Below are 10,632 nucleotides of genomic sequence, written 5' to 3'. Positions count from 1 at the left end.
ACTGTACAACGTGTACTCTCCTAGAAGAAAAAAGCCATCAACCAAGAGTTGAGGTGACAGGAACACCCACAGTGTGATGAAAAAAAATATGGTAAATGTTGAAATTTAACACTTTGTTACACTAAATGACAAGATGGCCATTAATCCCTGTCTACTTCCTCTCTACTATGACACACTCATCCCACCATTCTGGCCACTTTCTGAAGCAGGTCTGCAGGTCCTTTTTTTGTGAGTGGCTTTAGGGGTGCACTAATGCCTGCCTCAATGCCCTGAATTGATTCAAAATTTTTTCAGCAATTTCTGTCACAAGCATCACCCTGCACCCTCATTTATGTTGTCCACTAGGGAATGCACTGTGGGACTCATGGCTCTTCCCTGAAATCAAAATGACTTTGAAAGGTAAAGAGTTTAAATTGCTTTAAGACATTGTGGCAGCTGTAACAGCAAAACTGAAGACCCTCATGAAAGAGGGCTCCCAGGACTGCTTCCAAAAGTGGCAAGGACAATGGGATCAGCATGCTTGATGTGAGGAGAGAATGTCTTAAAGGGGTCATGGCAATGCGTCCTTTACTGCAATACATTTTTGTTAAGCATTTCAACATTCACCATTCTTGTCAATCACCACTTGTATTGTCTGGGGAGGACTAGGGCTGGGAGTTTGAGCAGACCTGAGTGGGACAGGGATGTGCAAGAAGCATCCATACATCGCAAAGGTGAGTCTCTTTCCCTGACTGTGGTGACTCCAGGACCCACACTTTCCCCCCATGGTGTCCTGCTCTGGCAGGGATCAGTGGTACCTGGCTTTGCCACTCTTCTCACCAACAGCCCCTTCAATTGAGTCATCAGGGTACACAGCTCTGTCCTGACCACAGCTGTTTCAGAAAGGATCTAGAAGGAACGTAACACATGGTACAGGCATCTCCATGCAGCTGAGCCTGCACAGAGACTGGGCACCCAGAGCCTTCTGTAAACAACCATGGTTGCAGAAGCCATGCTTCAGATCCAGAGACCTCATCTGGGGACATCACCGTCTTGGGCCAAGGCACCCGACATGCAGACCAGGTGGAGCTCTGGGGATCAGTGAAGGAGCTGCATACCCACCAAATGCTTTTTGTAACTGCAAGAAAAAATGGAAAGAAAGAGACATTAAAAGGGTAAATCAGAACTTGTAAGTTTATGTATTTGCTTTAAAGACCCCACTCTGGACAGTATTTTTTGTGTTATCACCAGGGAGGGACACCATCATCTCAGGTGGGGCCTTTCAGGGCACCAGTGTGACCTTTCTCATGCCCACTCATGGCCAGTTTTCCATTCAGAGAACAAAGCAGTAATGCTCCTTTGTGATCCTAACAGGTATCAGAACTACCTGGCAGGCTGGAGCTTTGATTTGGGGACTGGTGTTCTGAGTGAGAAGGTGGGGCTCAGGGTCTGTACTTGTCCAAAATTGACTCTTCTGGCAGGGCAATACCTGAAAATTGGCTTTGAAGACCACCAAGGTAGGGGAAGCATTATCCTGTTTTGCTTAGGCCTATGAGGGAAGTTGCATTTCCACAGTACAAGCAGGAATGCTCTTTTGACCAACCAGAGTGGTAGCTTTAACTGTACCAGGTGCCCATTCAGGGATCTATGGCTTGGATCTTGAATACTCCCCAAATGCCCAAGGTGGCATCATTGAGAAGTGGTGGTAACACTAGTGAGTTGGAGGACCTTAATGGCATGCCCTTGAAGGAAAATGTGGGACCCCAGTTCTCTCTTCATTCTTTTTGTTTCCTGGTTGATGAGGGTTATGATTTTGCTCTGTCAAATGCACCTGCCACAATATGCAGTCCCAGAAATGGAGCCAATGGACCATGGATTACAACTTCCAAAACCAAGGTAAACCTTTACTCATTTTTTTTTGGTGAAACTAGAGATTGAACTCAGGCCCTTGCACTTGCCAGGCTAGTGCTTATTCTACTGAGCTATATCGCTGGCCCAACCTTTGCTGTTTGTAAGTTAATTATTTCAGGTATTTTATTGTAGTGACAAAAAGTTGGCTAATGCAAGGATGTGCTAGCTTGAACCTGTATCAAGAATTCCAGATGATGCATCATTCCTTCTTAGAGCAGTTGGAATGGTAATGTCTCCTTTCTAAGGGCTCTAAAGAGAGGTAAGATGCTCTCCCAAGTCAACATCGTGGCAGGTCTTGCAGATCATGCTCTGGCTAAGGCCACCTAGTAAGAGCATCGTGGTCTGAAATCTTTGATTCCAACAGCTACCTTCCATTCGGATGCCCACAGCTCCCCCAGCACTAGGAGACAAAGCTTGAGCCCCCACCTCAGCTGCGTTTTCCATTTTTTTTTCAGAAAATATGAGAGTACCTTATCTCATTTAATATGAAAATCCTGCTGGTAGGTTCCTTTTTATTTTATAAATAGTAAACCTAGGACCCAGCGAGGCAGACACAAAACAGGCTGGGTGCCACAGCTGCCCCTCCTTGTAAAATACCAAGGTTTCCCTTGTCATCCTCCAAGAAGGAGCAAGGGCTGGGGGTGCGCCAAAAAGAAGAGGTTAAAAACAAACACGCGGTGGCAGCAAGATAGCTCAGTGGGCTAAGCACCTGCTTAAACAAGCACAGGGACCGGGGTTTAATCTGTGCCAGCCCCATCCTGGGGAGAGCTGAGCTGGTCACAGAAATGGGCAATGGTGGCACAAGCCTGTAATCCCAGTACCAGGGAGGCTGGTAAAACAGGAGGATCACTATGACTCCCAGCTGCATATTGAGACCCTGCACCAAATACATTTTTTAAAAAAGAAAAATATTAAAAACATGTGGAATTAATTTAATAACATTTTATTTAATCCACTATATGTAAAATAGTATTATTTCAGCAAACAATATAAAAATAATATATTTTGCATAAAAGTCTTTGGAATCTAACATGCATATCTTTTATAGCACCCTTCAATTTAACTTGACTCATTTCAAATGCTCAATAGCCTTGCATGGTCAGTGGCTGCCCCAACAAACAGCACAGCTCTGAATCTGCCTTTTGGGATTTTCTGGATGTGTGTAGTTGTGAAAAGAATGTACAGAACTTTTATTTTAAACTGTAATTCTTGGCAATCTTCCATCTCCCATACTTTTTGCCTAACTGAATAGTATTTAGTTGCTATGTTGCTTGTTACACACAAGTGTATGTGTCTTCCCTAGAAAATATGCCCTGCCCAACTTTGCTGAGCACCTCTTTGCCCTATCAAGTGCTTTCAGTCTTTAATTTCACTTGTATTATTAATGTCATATAACTGTCTTGCCTCCTGTTTGAGTATTTCTTGCTTTCATTTTGACATCCATCTAGTCAGGCACCTTTCATTTAAGATCCCTTCACTCACATTACACGGCTACTGTCAGTCTCTGCTTCTATTTCTGGGTTGATTATTTCTCTCTCCATGATGAAATTACTCTTTACTTCCTACTCACTTTTTTCTAGTGCAAGGCATTTGCTGATTTATGGACCTGGCTGTGGTATGTCTTTAGCTCCTCTAACCTCTCTGAGCCCAAATCAACTTCCTGAATCCTCCCATGTAAGATGACAACAAGCACCAATCTTCCCACCTTTGCTGGGATCAAATGCTTAACTTCCTGGTTCTCTGACCCCCTGCCTGTCCTTGGAGACATCTGGCCCCAAGTAATTCTGATTATCCAACCACTGTGGGCTCTGTCCACTCCCAAGTCTCTTCTTGTCACTGTGTGGCAAAGAGCCCTAGCACCAGGTCAGCCTATCAGAGGCTCTGAGGAGCACCAAGGACTGAGCAAGGGGGATCCTGCTGTGTTGGAGCATTTCAATTAGTTTCATTGTTCAGCCTCTTGTGGCAGAAGATGACAGACAAGTTTTTCTTAATAAAATCTCTATCTGTACAAATGTCCTGCACCCAGATCCCACCCATCTTTGTCTAATAGATGTTTTGTTTTTAAAATTATAGTATTCACTCCCCGCTCCATTCTTTTATGTTTTGGGGGTAGAAGGTAATAAGGTTCTGTTTGCTAAAGAAACAAAGGGGAATGTTTCCAGTTCTCTTTAATTGAAATGATCTCATATGCAAACCACAAAAAAGTAAGCCTCAAATGCACCTCTGCCGAATTGAAGGGTAATGACCCCAGATCAAGATAGAAGGTGATGATCTGTTTCACTGTCTAAAACCATATGCATCTGTCATGTGCAGAAAGCTCTCTGGGACAGCTTCCAGAGCACACAGAGGGGCTCCCTCCCTCCCTCTTTCTAAGCTTCCTTCCTCCCTCTATTGTCTATTTCATCTCTCTCTCTTCAGAGAGGCCACAGGCCAGAGGGAGCAAAATGGAGAACATTGGCTTCATTGTCCAGAGGGTAGTGCCCTAGCACAAGCCCTTGGACCTCAGAGACCTTCACAGGCATTTGCACAAAGGCACAGCCCTGGGCTGCTGTGTGACCAGGTGTGTGTTAACCTTTCTAACCTTGGCTCCTGCTCTGGCAAGTAGAACTGATTCCATGAACTTGCAGAGTTGCTGGGAAAGCGATATGAAGTACAGTGTTACTGGGAAAGGCATAGGGCCACCCACTGAGGGGCATAGGCTAGGCTTCAAGGAATAGGGGTCCCTCCAGGGCATGTTTAAACCTGGATCCACTGCCTCATCACAATGTGGCCTTAGCAGCTCCCCCAGTGTTCTGAGCTTTTGGGGCCACATCAAGAAAGTGGGATCAATGACAGCCCCTTCAGAGTATAACTGCAATAATTCAATGTCACAAGTATGGCTACTGGTACAAACAATCCCCTTCAATGATAACAGTGTGCTTTACATAAGGAATTCACAATTCCTATTGCAGCTAAGTTGCTTGGTGACCTGGGAAAATCACTCTACCTCTTTGAGTGTTAAGGTTTTGATCTAGAACGTTCCTAAGGCATCATGCTCAGAGTTGGTACTTCTGAAGGGGATTGGACCACAGGGTATTGTATTAATCAGTAAATTCATCCACTGATAGATCACTAACTGAGTGTCCTGTTGGGGAGGAGGCCCAATCAGAAAAGGTGGCCACTAGCGGTGTGGCCTGGAGGGTTCATCTCCCTCCCGAGGTCCTCCTTCCTCTTCTTCCTGTCTACTGCATAGAGAGCAGCTTTTCTATGTAAGACCTTTTCCCTGTATCTTCGAACCACCAACTGTGGACAAAAGTTGTGAACCAAAATCAACTTCTCCCTTTAAATCTGGGTATTGTGTACTGTGTCCCACAGAGGAGAAAGTGACTAAGACATCAAATCATTCTACTCTCAGTGTAACAGGTTGTCTCCCATAATGGGACTGAGTCTGACCCACTTAGTTTAAGGCCTCAGGAGAACAAGACTGATTTCACCCAGACATGGGTTACCCAGGGTCTGGCAGGACTGCTAGTGGTGCCACCGCAAGAAAGGGATGTGGCTTTCATAGGTCACCCAGGACAGCCTCTCTCCTGTAACCCTATGTGTCACTTCCTAGTGCCTCCATAACAAATTACCACAAACTGGGAGGCTTAAAATAATAGAAGCTGGTTGTTTCACAGCATGTTGCTAGAATCCCCAACTTCAAGTCTTGTATGGTTGGGTTTATCAGTGGCACTGAGACAGGAGCTGTTCCATGGTTCCATTCTAGGTTCTGCTGCTTGAAAGTTACCTCTAATGACCTTTGCCTCACAGCTGTGTCCTTCCAGCCTCCACCTCCAGCTTCACATGGCCTTTCCCCTGTATGTCCCCTCCATTCTTCTTGGAAAGACAGCACTTCTGACCAGGTATATGGCTCAGCAGCACAAGTGCCTGCTGGGCAAGCACAAGGTCCTGAGTTCAATTCTTTGTACCAAAAGAAAAAAAGATACCCTTTCCATCAATTTGGGGCCACCCTATCATTATGACCCCATATAAACCAATTGCCACTGCAAAGACCCTATTTCCAAAGCAGATCCCATTCTGAGGCTGTAGATGGACATGAACTTGGGAGGCTCACATTCAGTCCACCACACAGCCACGGAAGTTTTGAGACAACTTAGCTTCCAAATGCACAGCAATCCTTTCCTTTCCACAGTTTCATCTACCTGCTTTTGTGCAGTCAGCCATGGCTGATGGGTAGGTGGCTAGATTGGACCCCTTGGGACTGTAATACTTCTCTTCCCTGATGTGTTTGTCATTTTTGTTTTAAATTACAATAGTGGCAATGCAGATCCAATCAGTGTTTTTAAAATATGGCCTTGAAGGGGAGCAGTCACAGAACCTGGATGTTCCCACCTCCCAGCCAGAAATGGCTCACTGGGTAGACATGAGCCTGGAGGCTCTTGGGGGAGCCCATCTGTCCATTTGCCCATCAGTTCCAAGCTTTGAACAGGAGTGCCACTGGGATTCTTTTCTCTGTGAGGGATAGCACCTTAAGGTAGGGGCATTAAGGGACTTTGTCCACCCCACTTCTCTGCAGACATTGCAGATACCAGACTAGGAATCTCAGGTCCTTTCACCTGTGCATGCAATCAAGAGACACTGTAAGGGAGGTGCTGGGCCTCTGTGTGGCTCAGCTTCCCATGACCAGTGCTGGTGACACTTTCTAAGGGCCACCACAGGGCTCCCAGGACTGCTTTGCATCTGGGCTGTGAGTTGGAAATGCAAGAGTCCCTTGCAGGTGGATTAAGGCTTTGCTATGATGGATGACCTTGCCAGGAGGCCTCAGGACCACCCTCTGCTTAGCCGACCTCCTTGCTTCTGAGGAGCTGCTCCCCAGAACTATCTCTCTGGTCTCCACACCCAGAAATCCATCACACAGGCCACTTGAAGGAATCGGAGGAAGCCAAATGTCCACACAGATAAAGGAATGGACCCAAGAACCCATGAACCAGTCTCCTGCCTGCTCAGTGATGCCTGATGCCGGCATGGCAGTCAAGCTGTCCTCTTTCAGCCCTCTCTCCTGTCCCCATGCTGCTTCCTTAAGTCCCAATCTTGCTCAGATGAGGACGTGAGGTCTTGTTGTCCCCCTACCCACCCACCCACACACACACCCTGGGCCTATAAAGTACAGAGTTCAGGTGGGTCTGACTGAGGCCAGACCAGATGAGAGAACCACCCCTCCCAGCATGGCCTCTGGTAAGCTAGGGAGCAAATCCAGGACCACTGGCTTAGGACCATTCCATTCCTCATGCTAACATTGCCTTGGAGGTCAAATAAAACTGATTGGATCAACACGGGCTGAATTCTACCCAGCCAGCCCTATCCAATGCCCTTTGTTGTTCACTGACTCCTTTGATCTGAAAGTGCCTGACCTTTCATTGATTACTATTAAAAATTTTCCTGTTGATTTTGGCCCAGTGATTCTGCCTGAGAAGAAAGTTTGGGATCCTAAATCATCTTTATCAAGATCACCTGTGCTTCTGAGGTTTGGATGTTTTGTATCTTCATCCAAGTCTCTGAAATCAGGACAGGTTAGAGATAAGATGTAAGCTGCTAAATTTAACGATGATTTTTAGATTGTCTATCAGTGTAAGCTGCTAAGTTTAAGGATGATTTGTTATACAGCTATTGATACCCTGTATTGGAAATCTTTCTCCAAGTTTAGTGTCCTCCACATGAACTCCTTGGGTGGGAACTATTTCAAGCACCATTACCCTGCCAGATACCACCCATCTATACATCCAGTTATCCTGTGAAGAGGTGGGCATGAAGTCAGCCAGGGAACCTTGGCTTTGGTGGGCATAGGCTTTTCTCTGGACTGTACCACATTCATTCCCATCTCCCATCTCATAGTTTCTGTGGGTGCAGAATTTGCAAATGACTCAGCTGAACTTTCTGGATTGGGATCTCCTATGAAGTTGCTGACAAGATGCTAACCAGGGCTACATCCTATGAAAGTTTGCTTAGGGCTGGAAAATCTGTTTCCAAGATGGCTGATGTGGCTGTTGGCAGTGGCTTCTCTCACAAGGGCCCACCCACAGAAGTGCTAGAAGCCCCTCAGTATGTGGCCACCAGTGTGTGTGACTCCAGAAGAGTATGGTAGCCAGCTTCTGCCATTCTGATAAAATGCTGAGAAAATCAATTGAAAAATCAACCTAAAGGAACAAAGCCTTATTTGGCTCACCATTTCAGAAGTTTCTGTCCATAGTCAGCTGGCTCCATTGCTTTGAAGCAAAGTGGAATATTATGGTGTCTGGAGCACATGGCCAAGGAGGAAGCTCATTTCATGGTAACCAGGAGGCAGGGAGGAAGAGGGGTGGGAGACAGGAAAGGAGAGAGAGACAGAGAGACAGACAGAGAGGCAAAGACACAGAGACAGAGAGGCAGAGACACAGAGAGACAGACAGACAGGTAAGCAGGCAGGCAGGTAAACAGGGGCCAGGAACAAGAAGCAGTCCTCTGGAAGTGTCTCCATGACCCACCCCTTTCCACTGGGCCTCCTTTGTCTAATACCTCCCAACATGCCTTTACATTATGCGTCCAAGAATGGATGAATTTGCTGATGAGATGAGAGCCCTCACAATACCCTCACAGTGCCACTGCTCCTCAGTTGTCACCCAAGCCCCAGCAGGGTGGGACATCTCTGATCCAAATCATCACAGAGAGCAAGGAAATCTCTTACACCTTTTATGAGTTCTTGGAGAGACACTATCATTCTGCCATATTCCATCCATTAAGAGCAAGCTATCACATCCCAGCCCACACTCTAGTGGAGGGAAACAGGCCTCTGGGTATGTGGACATATTTTAAAATCATCACAGGGTTAAAACAAACAAACAACAACAAAAAAAAAATGATGGCAGAGAATTGCATGAGACACAGCTCCCCATGGGATACAAGGTGTGGGTAGACCTGCCCCACTCAGATCACACATGGTCACTTAACTCCTTCAGATTCTCTCAAAAGTTTGTTCCATAAGCCACAGTAAAAACACATCATGGCCCCCTTGCATGTGCATATATGCCCGAAACAAAAGCTCACAATGCTTCAGTGGTACCGTCTGCACTGCCATCCAAAATATTCCATTTCCTTCTATTTTATTCCATTCTACTGAGTATATTCTTAAAATATTGGTATCACCAACTAAATTTACTCACAACCCACTAATGGTTAGCAACTTATTCTCTAAAAACAAACTACTTTCCCAGCACATGCTTTTTATGGGCACAAAGGCAGCTTCCATTTTCCATCTCTTTGGGGGCTCTCCAAGGGTCTGACCAAGTTTCTTGACCTACTTTTTCTGGCTTTTCAATCCTCAACACACGCATGCTTTTGATCTTGAGCTCTGTAGTCACTGAGTCATTAAATGTGTGAAAAAGACCCTGAGCTAAAAATGATACACATCTCTTCCCCAATAGGCATCTATGTCTTGAGAGATTAAAGGTTAAAAATCAAACTCCCTGAACCTGAGAGAGATGAGGTGACTTTCTTAATGTTCTGCAGCTTGATGTTACCTAGGCAGAGGCTGAGAGCCTGCTCCCCAGATACCTAGACTGCCCAAGGAACCACATGGAGAGAGAGGCTTGGTGATCCCCTCCCATGGGACTGCGGAGTGATAATAGGTGGCTGGGAGACCCTAGATACCAGCTGGAAGGGATGGACTTGATTAAAACATGTGATGGTCCATTCCCAATGCTATCTGCATCCCAGGGAAAATCCTACCAGGAGTTGAGGACCAGAGTCTCCCCCACTGCTACCCAAGCTATCATGTATATGCCCAGGTTATGACCCTATACTGTCTTATGTGACTGCTACTTCTCCTCATGCTAAGGTGGCAGGACAGATATCTACATAAGGACAGACATAAACAAGGCTGTGTGGAATCACAGGCCAGCAGGGTGCTGTTCTTGAGCTAGCCAGGTATGTTCTGAAGCCCCAAGCAATAGTATTTGCAGTAGTCAGGTTGCCCATTGCAGAGACTCAATACCTGCAGCCTAAGGAAGGGAAGTCTGTCTGACTCATGATTGCAGGAGACTCAGTCCATGGTTGGTTGGGTCTGAGGCAGGAGCATCATGGGAGAAGGGTATTGTGGAATAAAGCTGGCTTAATTCATGGTGACCAGGAAACAGAGCAGGAGACAAGCCATAAAGGAGAAGGGCAGTGATTGGACTCATGTCCAAGGCCCCACCTCTGTGACCTCCCACCCCCCAGGAGCATATTTTACTGATCTGATAGGTATTTTCTAAACCAACAATGTTGACATTTCAGGATTAGTGGTCACAGCACTTAACCCAGAAGTTGTGACACATGGTAAGGGACATTGAAGCAGGCAGCTGAGATGCAGAGTGCATCTGCAGATTCCCTGAGGAAAAGCACTGTGGTTGGAGGGAATAGTATTCACAGATGCCCATAGGTGGGCATGTGATAGATGCTGGGTTAGGGAGCAGCAAGGGATCAGTATGCAGAGTCCTTTCTCATCTGTTCTCACCACTAATGCTGGGAACAGAAGAGCTCAAGTTGGGTCAGCCCCTGGACTTTCAGGGCTCATGTGGCCCCTCCAGGATTTCTGGAGGTGTCCTGGAAGCTCTGCACCTCAAAGCCCTGAAGCCCCAGCAAGTGTCTCATTGAGGCATGCACTAGCACCAAGGGCCAGTGGGGCTGGGGAAGCAAGGACTGCACAATGACTAAAACTCTTCAAGTCCAGCCAGCACAACCCCGGGT

The 10,632-nt window shown here is 46.3% G+C and overlaps 1 pseudogene; it reads left to right on the top strand.

The window, feature by feature from the left end:
- Positions 1-976: 976 nt before the first annotated feature.
- Positions 977-10,632, top strand: part of LOC111816784 — a 24,259-nt pseudogene continuing 14,603 nt past the window's right edge.

Source organism: Octodon degus, unplaced genomic scaffold (genome assembly GCF_000260255.1).
Source record: "Octodon degus isolate 3935 unplaced genomic scaffold, OctDeg1.0 scaffold00040, whole genome shotgun sequence".
Lineage (NCBI taxonomy): Eukaryota > Metazoa > Chordata > Mammalia > Rodentia > Octodontidae > Octodon > Octodon degus.
The sequence above is the reverse complement of the archived record's forward strand: the minus strand, read 5'-3'. Positions and strand labels throughout refer to the sequence as shown.